Source organism: Tamandua tetradactyla, chromosome 22 (genome assembly GCF_023851605.1).
Source record: "Tamandua tetradactyla isolate mTamTet1 chromosome 22, mTamTet1.pri, whole genome shotgun sequence".
Lineage (NCBI taxonomy): Eukaryota > Metazoa > Chordata > Mammalia > Pilosa > Myrmecophagidae > Tamandua > Tamandua tetradactyla.
The window spans coordinates 26,203,499-26,218,832 of NC_135348.1; positions in this window are offsets into that span (position 1 = coordinate 26,203,499).

The following is a 15,334-nucleotide window of genomic DNA, read 5'->3' on the forward strand; positions in this document are numbered from 1 at the left end:
ATATTGAGCTGGCAAAGGAAATGTTTGCAAACTTGACTTTTACGTTCAAACATAGTGAACAGAGACATCCGAAACAGCCAGGCATGTTCATTGGAATGCACTTTCATCTATACATGAATAATTAATTATGGGCATGTAAGTTGTGTTGGAAGCCTTGCTGTTTCATTTGCATGCCTCATCACACATACACACACTTCCCCTTTAAAATCTGCATTTGTTTGCATTTATAACAAATCTTAGCTTGGGAAGTCTAAGATTAGTGGACTTTTTCTGAACCTAAAACTAATATAATAAATTTATCCTTTCACTAGCATTTATTGGTAGTAAACTCTACACATAGTAATTTGCTACATGCCACAGACTACACAGAAGTAGTAGAAGGCATAGTCTCTGCTTCAGACTGGACAATTGGGCTGTTTTGAAACTGTTACATACCCCAGAAAAGCCACATCCTTTTAAACCTAATCCAATCTTGTGGGGGCAGACCTATTGTTTAGGATGGAATCTTTTTATTTTGTTTTTTCTTTCTTTCTTTTTTTTGCATGGGCAGGCACTGAGAATCAAACCTGAGTCTCCAGCATAGCAGATGAGAATCTGCCACTAAACCACCATTGCACCACCCTTGGGTGGGATCTTTTGATGAGATTATTTCCATGGAACTGTGGAAGGTCTTAATTAGTTTACTGGAGTCCTTAAAAGAGCTCATGGAGAGAGAAAGAGTTCAGAACTAACACGGAGAGCAGAGAAATGAAACTAAGATACAGATGTTTGGAGATGCTAAGTTAAGAGATGAAATCCATAGTTTGCCCCAGAGAAACTAAATGGGAGTGAGTCCACAGAAGCTCAGAGAGGAGGCCACTGGAAAGAGGAACTGAAAGCCATGAAATCTGGGAGCAAAAGACCAGCAGATGCCACCGTGTGCTTCCCATGTGACAGAGAAACCTTGGAAGTGATTGGCCTTTGTAGAGTAAAGATACACTCTTGCTGATGCCTTAATTTGGACATTTTCATACTCAGAACTATAAATCTGTAACCTAATAAATCCCCTTATAAAAGCCAATCCATTTCTGGTATCTTGAACTCTGGCAGCTTTAGCAAACTGAAACAACAATACATGATTGTTGCCAGCAAGAAGTTTACAGTGATTTGTGGTTGATTTCTGTAGGTTTAATATAATTATAAATAGCAGTTTGCAGATAACCATTCACAAAGATATTTGCCAGAATTTTCCATCAGTATCAGAATCTTTTTGAAGTAACAGCACAATATCATTGTAATGGACTTCTTTTTTTCTCTGTAATTGCTTAATGGGGATTTTCATGCCAAATATGTGATGATTCGCATGCACATAAAAGCTAAAATGGAAGGCTCAAAGATTCTCATCTATATAAGCAACTGCCATGAGTCCTATAAACCATTTCCCAGAATGTGCTGGTTTGAAAGTGTTGTTTATCCCAGAAAAACCATATCCTTTAATCCTGATTCACTATTGTAATGTAGAAACCTTTGATTAGATGGTTTCTATGGAGATGTAGCACACCGAATTGTGGGTGTGACCCATTAGATGGAAATGTGACTTCACCCATTTAAGGTGGTCCTTGATTAGTTTGCTGGAGCCCTTTAAAAGCAGGAACACTTTGGAGAAACTTCAGAAGCAACAGAGCCAACCCAAGACCCAGACATTTGGAGATGCAGAAAGGAAATGCCCCTGGGGAAACTATTTGAAACAAGAAATTAAGGACCCCAGCAGATGCCAACCACATGCCTTCTCAGCTGACAAAGGTGTTCTGGACCAGTCGGTTTTTCTTGAGTCAAGATATCTTTTTCTGGATTCCTTAGTTTGTACATTTTTATGACCTTATAACTGTAAACTTGTAACTTAGTATGCTCCTTTTTAAAAGCCATTCCATTTCTAGTATATTGCATTCCAGCAGCATTTAACAAGCCAAAACACAGATGTAGTTCCAACTGAAATAAGATATTATTTTGTAGTGTCACAGTGATGCAATCTCATAAACATAAAACTGTAAACATTTTGACAAAGTCCTTATTTTTCAATCTGTCTGGCCGAAATTGGTAATTTATTAATTTGGAAACTGATGATCAGAGATAAACTTGCCCAAGATCACACAGAATTTGTGGTGAAGCCAATATTTGAACTTATCTTTCCTCATCTGCAGAACCCTATCTTCCTTAATGAATTGTGGGCTTATTGAGGATTGCCCATGTACAATTAACAGCTACCCTTGGGAGACATACCCTGGGGGCTTACCATGCATCATCTTTAATCCCAAAACTAACCCCACCAGGTAGGAATTATTATCTCCAATTTATATATGGAAATTGGGCTTCAAAGAGATTGAGTTATATACCAAAGGACAAACAGCTATACACCTCCATAGTTACTTTCTTGTTTTCATTTAAAAAATTTTCAAAGCCTATCATAGTGTAATATATGTAAACCAGCATTCTGTAAACTCTTGTTGAAAACAGAGTAAAGTACCATTTTTTAAATTCCATTTGTGTTTCAATAAAACACACACAGAGATATACACATTCTTTCTCAGAGACTGAATCATTGATGTGTCATAGAGAAAAAAGCCAGCCAATTAAAATGATATTAGGATATTATTTCAAAGCAGTTGGGAAATGAACATTTTTCTGAATGCCTATGGAGCATTCATCTTCATAACTGACTCATCTGATTTCTGTGTAGTCTGAGTTCAATAGCCTTTAATATGTGGAGAAGAAAAATCAAGTCTGCATCCAACATTTCAACAAAAATGACCCAAAATCAGCTGTAAAATATAGCTTTTATTTGGTACTCTTTTGAAGTAACATAAAGAGAAATAGATGGCAAAGTGCTGTTTTGATTTGCAAAGGAAAAGAAAAGATCAAATACCAGCTTTACATACTGGATGTTCATGTACCTGAATCTTAAGGTAATTATCTGTATAATCAAACACTAACTTTTTGGGCTGATATTTTTAAAAGTCTACCATTTGCTGATCTATTGAATTTCATCTCTCTTTATAATCTTGGATAATTGTATTTACTCTAAACTACACATCATTTGCTGCCTCCCACTTCTGTCTTCTCAAATGTACATCTCTAACTGTTTTCCTGGTCAGTATTTCTATGTAACAAGTCAAATCTTTCCTTCAAAGACCTTCTCAAGTGGTTTCCCCTTCGAGTAGACTTTCCATGCTACTTCAATTTGCATTCATCTTCCTTCAGAATTATCCTGTAGCACTTGAACACATTTGTTCATGTATTTGCATATATTTGTTCTTACGGGTCCGTTCTTGTCTTTCTTTAGCTGTCTTATTGCCACGTGTCCTTCCTTAGCTCACCTATTTACCTTTTCCTTCTAACTCACAGCATCCAGTTGTCTCCTTCTCAACCTACTTTTATATATGAATGAGCCTGCTATTCCTTAGAAACATCTATTGAATCCTTTTGTGGAAGCCAAACAGTTGTCAACAGTTTTATTTTGCTTCCTCTTATGCATTATTTCCAAAGATTCAATTTTCACTGGATATTAAGAATAATATACTCTGGGGCGGGCCGCGGTGGCTCAGCGGGCAAAGTGCTTGCCTGCTATGCCGGAGGACCTCGGTTCGATTCCCGGCCCCAGCCCATGTAACAAAAACGGAGAAACAGAATACAATAAAAACAAGAAAGTGTTTAAAAATGTTTCCCTTTCTTCCTTCCTTCCTTCCTTCTATCCTTCCTTCCTTCTAAAAAAAAAAAAAAAAAAAAAAAAAAAAAAAAAAAAAAAAAAAAGAATAATATACTCTGCTTTTTCTTATGCTACAGCATTTTTTTCTAGAAGAATTATATAGTGTCCCCATCTGTTTTAAAATCATAACGGATTTGACACATGAAAGAACATATTATATATATATATATATATTATATTCATGTGTAAGTATATACAATAACAATACAATGAAATAGAATATTGTCCAGACTGTTGCAGCTCCCTAAAAGTGCTCTCAATTACAGTCTTTTGCAGACCATTTCTTTTTCACAGTGCCCGAAAGTTGTAATAGGAAGGGGCTTGTAGGCTGTCCTCTTAGGATCTTGCCTTTATGGGCTCCTTGATTGTTTAGAAAAAAACTCATCATCTGCTCCTTTTATCTACCTTATCAACAGACAAGTAAAGCATATGGAATAAAAATGAATAACAGGGGGAACAAATGTTAAAATAAATTTAGACTGAAATGCTAGTGATCAATGAAAGGGAGGGATAAGGGGTATGGTATGTATGAACTTTTTTCTGTTGCTTTTTATTTCTTTTTCTGAATTGATGCAAATGTTCTAAGAAATGATCATGATGATGAATATGCAACTATGTGATGACATTGCGAATTACTGCTTATATATGTAGAACGGAATGATCGTAAGTTAAGAATGTGTTTGTTATTTTTTTTTAATTAAAAATTAATTAAAAAAACTCATCTTAAAACAAAATGGTTCAAACTCACCTAAAACTCTCATTTCAATAGGTAACATTTACTGAGCCCTTGCAATGTGCTAGACATTTGGTTGCGAGTTTTCCTGTATTATTTAACTGTCACAGCAGTGCAATGATGTATTTATAACATTATCTTAATTTTACACTTGCGGTAACTGAGGTTTAGAGAATTTGAATGGTTTTCTAGTAGCCCCCAAATATTAAGTAATGGATCCAACCAGTGAACAAATCCAACTGAGTCTGGCTTCTAATCATTTACTCCTCTATATGCTGCATCTCAATATTTTTCGCTATGAAGGGCACAGGATTCAACATATAGCAGTGTTCTGATATCTGTTTATTGGAAAGACAGTGACTTGTTATGCAAGATTCTCCTCTCAACCACAGTCCCGTGGTTCCCCAATGGTGGGCCACTGTGCCCTGGGCCCAGCAAACACATGGTGGGAGTGGGGGTAGGTAGATAAGTAAATTCTTCGGTGGAACCAGACTGACTTTTAACATCTTTCAGAAACTGTGTGAACTATTAGTTTAAGGCATTCAACAGTTTCAAATTTAGATGCTGATAAATTCCTTTTGGTGATGTCATGTATTCGTGAAGCTGGGTATTTCAAGGTTAGTGCAAAACAGTATTATAGAATAATCAAAGTGAAAGAGGAGATGAGCGTGGCAGTGTCCAATCTGAGTTCAGGATTTGAGAAGCTGTGCAGTACAGTGCTAGCACTGATGCTCCATTTATAACTAATTCACATTTAAATAAACACAGTTATTTAAACATGAAATAATATTTCCTTTTTTCAAATTATTTGTATTATATTTTTCAAATGGATACTAAATTGTGAGGATATTAAGTATTTTATCAAGCTGTTTAGACCTAGTTACAGACAAATGGAACTGTCGGTTATTTATTTTGGCTATGAAAATATTACTGAGACAGTAAGGACTCCATGAACCAAGAAAATTTGAGTACCTCTGATCTAAGTCCAATATCACATACAATGAATAAATGTAGACTCTGAACATATTCAGAGAGGTATAGATGAAACCTATAATGAAGACAGAAGTAAAGTTTCAAAAATAAAAATGATATTATAGAGCCCCAAAATCATAATTTTATTTAAAATTATGAAGCATGGTATGTAACCAAAGCCTTTACAACTTCATAAATTTACCCTGTCTTTATTTTCTCAGCTGAGCATTATATCAGATTACCCTTCACATCAAGAAAAATCTCTTTGTTTTCGTCTCATATATGATTACAATTCCCATGTACAAAGCAGTTAGAAGGATCTGTGGTGATAGGAAATACATCTATCCAAAAAATATTTTGGATGTCTTTTTGTAAGGAAGTCAATAATAAAAGAATATATAGATATAGATAGATGGCTCTTGTTATTGTTGTTATTCAGTGTATTCCCTAAATACTAAGAGTTATTTATTCTCTCAACAGATTATTAATTCAAGAGATTTTTCTTGAGTGACTGTGTACCAGACAAACATTCTATTAAGCGGTGTTAACTGTTCTGCAATGACAATTTTTTTATTAAAGCCTTATGATAAACAAAGTCAACCATGCTCATTAAAAAAACACATTTCAAATGAATTAAAATCTAAACCGTTTTATTTATCTTTATTTGATTCACTCTTGGGTCAGAATGTCCTTTAAAAATTAGAAGGCTGATAATATACAGATTAAATTATACATATTATTTTTATTAAAGAAATTTTGAGATTACAAAACAATCATGTATAAAATGAAGGATTCCTATAATGCTACCTTATTATTAACACCTTGTATTAGTGTGGTACATTTATTATAATTGCTGAAAGCACATTCTTATAACTGTGCTATAGGCTATAATCAGCGGTTTAATTTAGGATTCACTGTTTGTGTTGTGTAGTTCCATGGATTTTTTAAAAAATTTTTATTCTAGTACCATATATACAAACTAAAATTTCCCCTTTTGATAGCATTCAAATATATCATCAGTGCTGTAGATTATAGTCACCATCTTGTGACTATCATCACCATCCATTGCCCAAACTTTTCATCTTCCTTGCAGTGGTTTTAAACTATATGCACCTCAGGAAAACATGTTCTTAAATCTAATCCATTCCAATGGATGTGCTCCGTTGTAAGTAGGACCTTTTTTTTTTTTTTTGTTAACATGGGCAGGCATCAGGAATCGAACCCGAGTCCTCTGGCATCGCAGGCAAGCATTCCTGCCTGCTGAGCCACCGTGGCCTGCCCAAGTAGGACCTTTTGAAGAGAGTTCATCAGTTAGGGTGTGACCTGTCTCAGTCAAGATGGTCTTAATCATATTACCAGAGTCCTTTATAAACAGAATGAATTCAAAGAGAGAGAAAGCCACAGGAAGCAAGGAGTTTAAACAGAAACCAGAAAAGAAGAAAGAGACCCAGGAGACACCACCATATGCTTTGTCACATCACAGAAAAGCCATGCATCATAGGCAGCCAAAGTGCCACGGTCCTTGGAGAAAGAATCGCCTTGATGATACCTCGATTTGGATACTTTCCCAGCCTCAAAATTGTGAGCAAATGAACTCCCATTGTTTAAGCCAAACCATTGCATAGTATTTGCTTTGAGCAGCCTAGGGAAAAAACAGTCCCAAATAGAAACTCCGTACATTTTAAGCCTTAATTCTCTGTTTCCTATGACCACCCCATCCCCTGGTAATAATCTATGCATTCCAGATTCTGACTCTCTGAGTTTACTTACTCTAATTATTTCATATCAGTGAGATGATACAATATTTATCTTTCTGTGGCTGGCTTATTTCACTCACTTATGTCTTCATGCATTTTATTTTATTAAAAACTTAATACATGAAGTTTTGACTATAAAAAAGCATTCAAAGTATGAATGAAGATAGAGTAAAATGTACAAGTGTCCATTTAGTAAACTTCCTCATAGTCTACCATCCAAATCCCATTTTGTCCTCAGATGCTGCCCTTCCCATCACTATGGGGTGTACCTTTCCATTATTCCAAGCATTTAAATTCACACAGAGTGGGATGGCATTATCCATATCATTCTGTAGTCAGTTGTTTATTTTCCCTCAGTAATAAGCTTTCGAAGCATCTTACGCAGACATATATATCTCTTTAATCGACTCACAGTGTTCTGCAATATGAACTAACCATAATTTATTTAGTCAAGCTCCTAACTATGTTTTTTTAAGATTGTTTCCAGTTTTTTAATATTACCATGATGCTTCATATGACATCACCATTCATACGTCTTTGTGCACATATGTGAATAATTTTGTAGTATATATTCCTAGAAGCAAAGTCCTTTGGGACAAAATACATGTGCATATTAAATCTTCATAGATACAGCCAAATTGCCTTACAAAGTGGCTATAACAATTTGTACTATCAAGATTACACTAGAGTGCCAGCTTCCCTGTGGACTTTTATGGAGAAGTGTTTGCAATTTTATTTGTGGCCTATTACATTCCTTGTGAGTGTTCAACCAACATTAGAAAACTTTTTTTATTGAAGTCCAACATCATTAACAGAATAAAGTCAAAACATACATATTGAGCTTTTCTTTTTTTTTTTTTAATCTATTTTTCTACCAATTTTTGCAAAAGAGCTGTGTTAAATTCTCCAATTATTATTGTGATTTTTGTCAGGTGCTTCTTAAATTTCTAATGGTTTTTTCCTTTACTTTAAAGCTGTGGCATTAGGTGCATAAAAGATTCATGAGATACAACATAGTGGTAGATTATACCTTATAACAATATATAAAACTGTCACATTTAATTTCTTTTGTCTGACTGGTAATATGTTTTCTGATATTGGCATGAACGATTTCTTTTAGTTGTATTTGCCAGTTACCTAGCTTTCTATCCTTTAACCATCAACATTTTGACTTCATATTGTTTTATGAGTGTCTCTTGCAAAGCACGAGTAGCTGGAATTTTAACAATTACTTTTAAAATATATTTCATCTCATTTAATCAGTCTGAAAATAACTATCTTTTGAAGAGGGAATTAGTAATGATTATTGATATATTTTTACTTCTCTGACTCTTTATGTTTTCTATTTATACACATTCATGCTTTCTTCTTTGTTTATTCCTTTGTAGTATGTTTCTGGCTTGACTTGGATTTCTTTGGCTTGGGAATTTCACATCACATTTCTATTCATCTAGTAGTTATATTTATTTTTTTCTTTATTAAGGCATATTTTCAGACAACTCAGATACAAGATCCTGCATACACATTTGGATTGTTTTGAAAAATGCATACACCTGTGTAAGCTGCATCTCTATTAAGTTTTCTAACACTAAGAAAGTTTCTTTGGGCACTGCTCCAATTAGTCTCTGCCAACTTAGAAACAAATGCTCTTCTGTCTATTATGTAGATGAATTATTCTTATTCTAAAATTTCATATAAATGAAAGCTTAGTGCATATTCTTTTGCATTTCTGCCTTATTTCAGGCAGCACATGTTTGGGATTTTTATCCATGTTGTTGACTGTATCAATAGGTTAATAGAAAGAAAGTTCAGACTCCAAGATGGTGGAGTAAGAAACTTTACAGGTTGCTCCTTCCAACAGAAAAATGAATTATCTGGGAAAAAAGGATTGAAATTAACAAGATGGTAATCCTGAAGCCATACTGGCCATCTGCAACAAATATGGGAATGCCAAACAAAGGAAGAGGTTGCTAATAATTCAGTTCTTATAAATGAAAAATAAACCAGTGACCAGAACCCATTCCTTAGCCTGAGGCAGTGCCTATGGAAATGGCAGCAGAAACATAGCCCGGGTTCCTGGAGTGGTGGCTTGGGTCGAGGTGGGCCCAGGAAATCTTGTCCTCAAAAAGTTGTGGTTGAAGGTGAAAGTCAGTCTGGAATTCTCTCATGGACCAGCATAGACTCTGGCCCTAATTTTCACTGTCTGGGCAGCAGCGGCTTCTGGCATCTTACCAGCATCCAGTGGAAAAGAAAAAGCCAGTGTGCCTTCTCTGATTTTTTTTTTTTTTTTTAATAATTTCTACATGAGAGAGTTTCTTGGTCTAGCTGATCACTAGTGTCTCAGTGCAGATACCGGCCATGGTTCCAGCCCATTGGGCAAAAGCAGCCTCCCAACTCCTACCAGTATCCACTCAGGCATAAAGAGCTGCTGTACCTTCTTTGCATGTGTTTGTTTTCCTTCTCTATGTGGGTATTTATTGGTCTGGCCCAATGCACATTTTGACCTTGGTTTTGGCCTTTTCAGCAGCAGGGGCTTCTGGCCTCCCACAAGCATTCACCAGGACATAAACAGCAGTGCACGTTTTTTGTTGTTGTTGAGGTTCTCCCTTTTATGGGTGGGTATTTTTTGCTTTGGAGGCTCTCTGAGGGACAAGCAAAAATGCTATTCTAGATTTCAGCCTTCTGGGCAGCAGCAGATTTTGTTTTACAACAGAACTTACCAGGACGTAAAAACAACAATGAATATTTTTTTGTCATTTTCTTTTTGTGTGTGTGGAGGTGTCTTGACCTGGCCAATCTCTTAGTGACCAGCCCTTTAGGCAGAAGCAGCTTACAGCCTCACACCAGCATCTACTGGACCATAGAAACAGTGTACTTCTTTTTTCTTTTCAGGGATGGCAGGATGGGATGGGTCCTTTTTTATTTCATGGGATTTTTTTTGGACCAGGTGGTTAAGGGCTTGAGATTCAGCCCTGATAACTGCAGCTTCTAAATGTCACTTATCAAGAGACTTGGAGAGGTAGTTCAACTTTCTGGAGGTTCTTTTTTTTTTTTTTTTGTCTGCTAGTTAGTATTTATTTTTCTTCTTTCTTTTTCTATATTTCTTTCATTCTTTTTCTTTTCTCTTTTTTTCTGTTTTGCCTTGTTCTTGGTTTAGAAGAATGAGGAGCAGGGAACTCGATTTCCAGAGTTACCACCACAAAATACTCAGAATATACAGATCTCTATTTAAAAATTTTTTAATTTAATTAAAAAAATTCAGTTCACAATTTAAAAAAATCAGTTCTGAACAAAACATACAAGGAGACAAGAAAGTATGGCCTACCCACAGGAAAGAATTCAATGAAAACTTTTCAGAGGAAGCTAAGATCTCAGATCAACTCTCTTAAACAAGATTAATGGAACATTAATCTAAATATAAGAGCTATAACTATAAAACTATTATAAGATTGCATAGGGGTAAATTTTCTTGAACTGGGATTCAATAATAGGTAATTAGATATGACATCAAATTTACAAGCAACAAAAGAAATAATAGGTAAATTCAACTTCATCAAATTTTAAAACTTTGGGGTTTAAAGGAGATTATCAAGAAAGTGAAAAGACAACCTACAGCTTGAGAGAAAATAGTTACATACCAGATATCTGATAAAGGCTTACTATCCAGAATATATAGGGAACTTTTACTGTAACAACAAAAAGGCATGTAACCCAATTTAAAGATGGTCAAAGGACTTTGACAGATATTTTTCTAAAAAAGATATAAAAATGGCCAATGAGCATAAGATGCTCAATATCATTAGCCATTAAGGAAATGCAAATCAAAACTGTACGAGATACCTCTTCACATCCACAGGGATGACTATTATTTAAAAAATGGAAAATTAACAAGCGTTAGATAGGATATGGAGAATGGGAACTCTAGTGCATTGTTAGTGGGAATGTAAAATAGTGCAGCCATTATAGAAAAGAGGGTGGTGGTTCCTCAAAAAATTAAGTATAGAATTACCATATGACCCTTCCATTTCTTGGTATATACTAAAAGGAAATGAAAATGGAGTGTCATACACATATTCATAAACCAATGTTAACAGCAGTATTATTCACAATAGCCAAAAGGTGAGAACAAGCCAAGTAGCCATTGACAAATGAATGGTTAAAAAAAGAATGTGGTTCATACGCACAATGAAATATTGTTCAACCATAAGAAACAATGAAATCTGAGACCTGCTGCCACATAGAGCCTTGAAAATATTATGCTCAGTGAATTAAATACCTAAGGATAACTATTGAATGAAGCCACTTCTAAAAGAAATCTTTTAGAATTTAGAAACTCTAATTGCTAATTTAGCAATTAGAAAATTCTAATTTTCTAATTTAGAAAAATAGCAATTCACAGAAACAGAGAGTGCATTATAGATTACCAGGAATGGGAAGTAGGGGGACAAGAGCCAGATATGGTACACACAGAGTGTTTGCAAATAAAATTAATGAAAAAGTTGTTACTAGAGCCAAGGGACATTTTATAATGTTAATGATTGACTCCTTTTATAATGAATCAATCCAGCAATATGATCTAACAATCATAAATATATATTAACTGAAAAATAGAGGCCCAAAAATAAATGAAAAAAGTCTAGATTAAAGGGAAAATAAACAAGGATATTTGCTGACTTCAATATCCCATTTAAAATAATAGGTAGAAAAACTAGACAGAATATCAAGACACAAATACAAGACTTGGATAATATTATAAACCTACTAGACTTAACAGACATATAAAGAACACTCCATCCAATACTACAGAATACACATTCTTCTTAAGTGAACATGGAACATTTTCCAGGACAGACTTTCTGTTAGGCCATAAAACAAATCTCAATAAGTTTAAAAAATTGAAATAACATCTAGTGTATTATCTGGCTGCAATTGATTGAAATTCAAAAACGGTAACAGAAGGAAATCTGGGTAATTCAGAAATATATGGATATTAAGCAGTATACTCCCAAATAAACAATAGGTGAAAGAAAAAATCATGTGAGATGAATGAAAACAAAGTCACAGCACACCAAAGCTGACAAGAGGTGGTAAAAAGCTTGCAGAAAAATTTGGAGCTATAAACACCTATATTCAATAAAAAGCAAGATCTCAATTCAACAACCAAGCCTTTCATCTTAAGAAGCTAGAATATAGAGCAAACAAACTAAATCCAAACCAAGCATAAGGAAAGAAATAAATATTAAAGCAGAAATAAATGAAATAGAGAATAGAAAATCAACAGAAAACAACAACAACAATGTAACTAAAAGGTGGTTTTTGGAAAGATCAGCAAAATTGATCAATCTTAGTGAGACCAAAAAAATAAATAAATAAATGACTAAAGTTACCAAAATCAGGAATGAATTAGGGGATATTACTATAAATCTTACATAAATTAAAAATACATATTATGAGGACATAATATGAACAAGTATATATCCTAATAAATTAGATAACCTAAATAAAATAGACAAATTCCTAGAAAGATATAAACCATTGAGACTGACTTGAGAAGAAATAAATATTTGAATAGACCTAAATAATTAAAGAGATTGAATTATTAAAAAAAAATTTTCCCACAAACTAAAGTCCATAACCAGATAACTTCACTGGTGAAACCTCTCAAAGATTTAAAGAATTGACACCATTTTTCACAAGCTCTTATTTAAAAAAATCCAGGAGGATACTTTTAGTTCATTCTGATACCCCATACCAATACCAGAGAAAGACATCATAAGAGTTTCCTCTTTTTAAGGACTCTAGTAATGTGAATTAAGACCTGTCCTAATTCACTTTGACCAGAACTTTACCAACAATATCATCTTAAAGAGGATAATTTTTATATCCTATGTACAAGTGTGTTCACACTCATGAGAGCACGCATTTAAATTAAGAACACACTTTTGATAGGGTATATGATTTGATCTCCAAAACTATATTAATAATAGAAAAGTGTGAATGTAAAATGGTGCAACGACTTTGCAAAACAGCTTTGCAGTGCCTCAAAATGCTAAACAGAGGTACCATATGACACAGAAATTCTATTCCTAGGTAAATACCCAAGAGATCTGAAAGCGTATGTTCTCACAAAAGCTTGCACACAAATATTCTTAACAACATTATTCTTAATAGCCAGAATATAGAAACAACCCACATACCCATCAACTGCTGAGTGGATAAACAAACTGTATTAAATCCGTACAATGGAATATCATCCAGCCACAAGAATGCTATATCAATGAACCTTGCAAACATTTTATTATACTCAGTGAAAGAAACCAGACATAAAAGGTCACATTTAATATGATTGCATTTCTATAAAATGTCCAGAGTAGGCAAATATAGAGAGACAGAAAGTATATTGGTGGTTGTCATGAGCTGGGGAAAGTGAGAAATGAGAGTAACTGTTAATGCACATAGTGATGAAAATGTTCTGGAGTTAGTGGTAGTGATTGGCTATGACTACTAAAAACTTCTGAATTATACACTTAAATGGGTGGATTCTATGGTTTGTGAGTATCTTAGATAAAAAAGATAAAATAGAAAATAAATATCCAAGAGCATTATAAGTTTGAGTCTTTCTCTTTTCAAAAGTTCCCCAGCATACTTAGACATTTGCTATGATATGTAGTCCCCCTTGCAAACAGGAAGACTGTGGTCCAGTCTCTAGGCATCCATTATCTTCAAGCAGGTAATGTTGAGGTAAAAGGGATAGGATGTACTGGGGGAATGGAAGGCAAGTGTGATCCCTTCCAGTAAGCGAGGTACATTTACTTTCTATTCCCTGCAGTGTAGTTGCTGCTTCAGGCTTAATCAAACAAATATGTAATGCATTGAGTCCATTCAAGCATCTGTATTCTTATTGCTGACAGCATTTATTTCAGCTTTGAGGACTCTGACTCAGCAGCTTTAACCACATTGCCTTTTGTCTGGGGCTGCAGGTCTTGATGTTGAATTGTCATAGCATCCCTTCCTCCTCTCAATTGAAGAAGAATGGGCAATAACCAAATGACAATTCAGGCAGCTTATTTCAGTTCTCCTTCTGATACCTTGCCTCTAATAATCTTGATCTGATAGGATATTAGGGGGTCTTAATGCACTCCCTCATCCACCACTTGGGGTGAGAGCATTTGCTACCAAATTTTGAGGAGTCTTCTCATATCTCCCACCCTAATCCATGTGGCTCTTGTAATTTGTCTTCCATAAAGCCATATACATTTCCTCATCCTGACCTCCTCAATACTTGACAAGATACATGGTCTGAAATTTTACCCTACTTGCAAGCCAACAGTATAGCCTATCACAGATTCTGGATGTCAACAGAAGACATGAGACTCCTAAGTCAAACATAATGGATGTTATTACTCGTGATGCAGCAAGAATTATGAGCATCAGCATATTTCCATCAATCTCCATTTCTACAAGTTTCATGGATGCCTGTATATTCAGAAGGAATATCTTGAGTTTTGGGAACCCAGGTATTTCATAATAGGATGTAAGTAAACTTTGGCAACTAGGGTAGTAATTATCTTTACTATAATGGACAGAAAACAAATCTGACCTTTGCATGGATGGAGAGCACTATCTCCATCTTTTAAGACTGCTATATAAATAACAGTCTGGAATAGTCTCTCAGTGCCTCTGTTTGGAAGACTTGTATAAAAGTGAGAGATTCATATTGAATTGTCTTCCAAGAGCATGCTATATTTGTTTTGGGTAAATATCTGGGTGTGAGACCACATTTTTTGACTTTATAAGAAACTGAAGGACTTCTGGTAAGATGGTGGCACAGAGGAGCCTGTAGTCACCCCATCTCCATGCAACAAAGAGAGACAGGTTAGAAAAATGACGGGGACGGTGGATCCCAGATGTGAGTGACCATGGTGGAGTGGGAGGGTGGGGGTGGGAGGGAGTCTTCTGCTCTGTATAGGGAGACCTTTGGCAAAGTACTGAGAAATCAGGACAGAGAGAACAGGGTGAATATCACAACTCTGCCTACTCCCCCAGCTGGCTTGGGATGATTTTCACTTGGGCTTCATAGCTGGGAGAGCCCGTGGTGAATTTGTTCAGACAAGCTTTTCCTGTGCACGG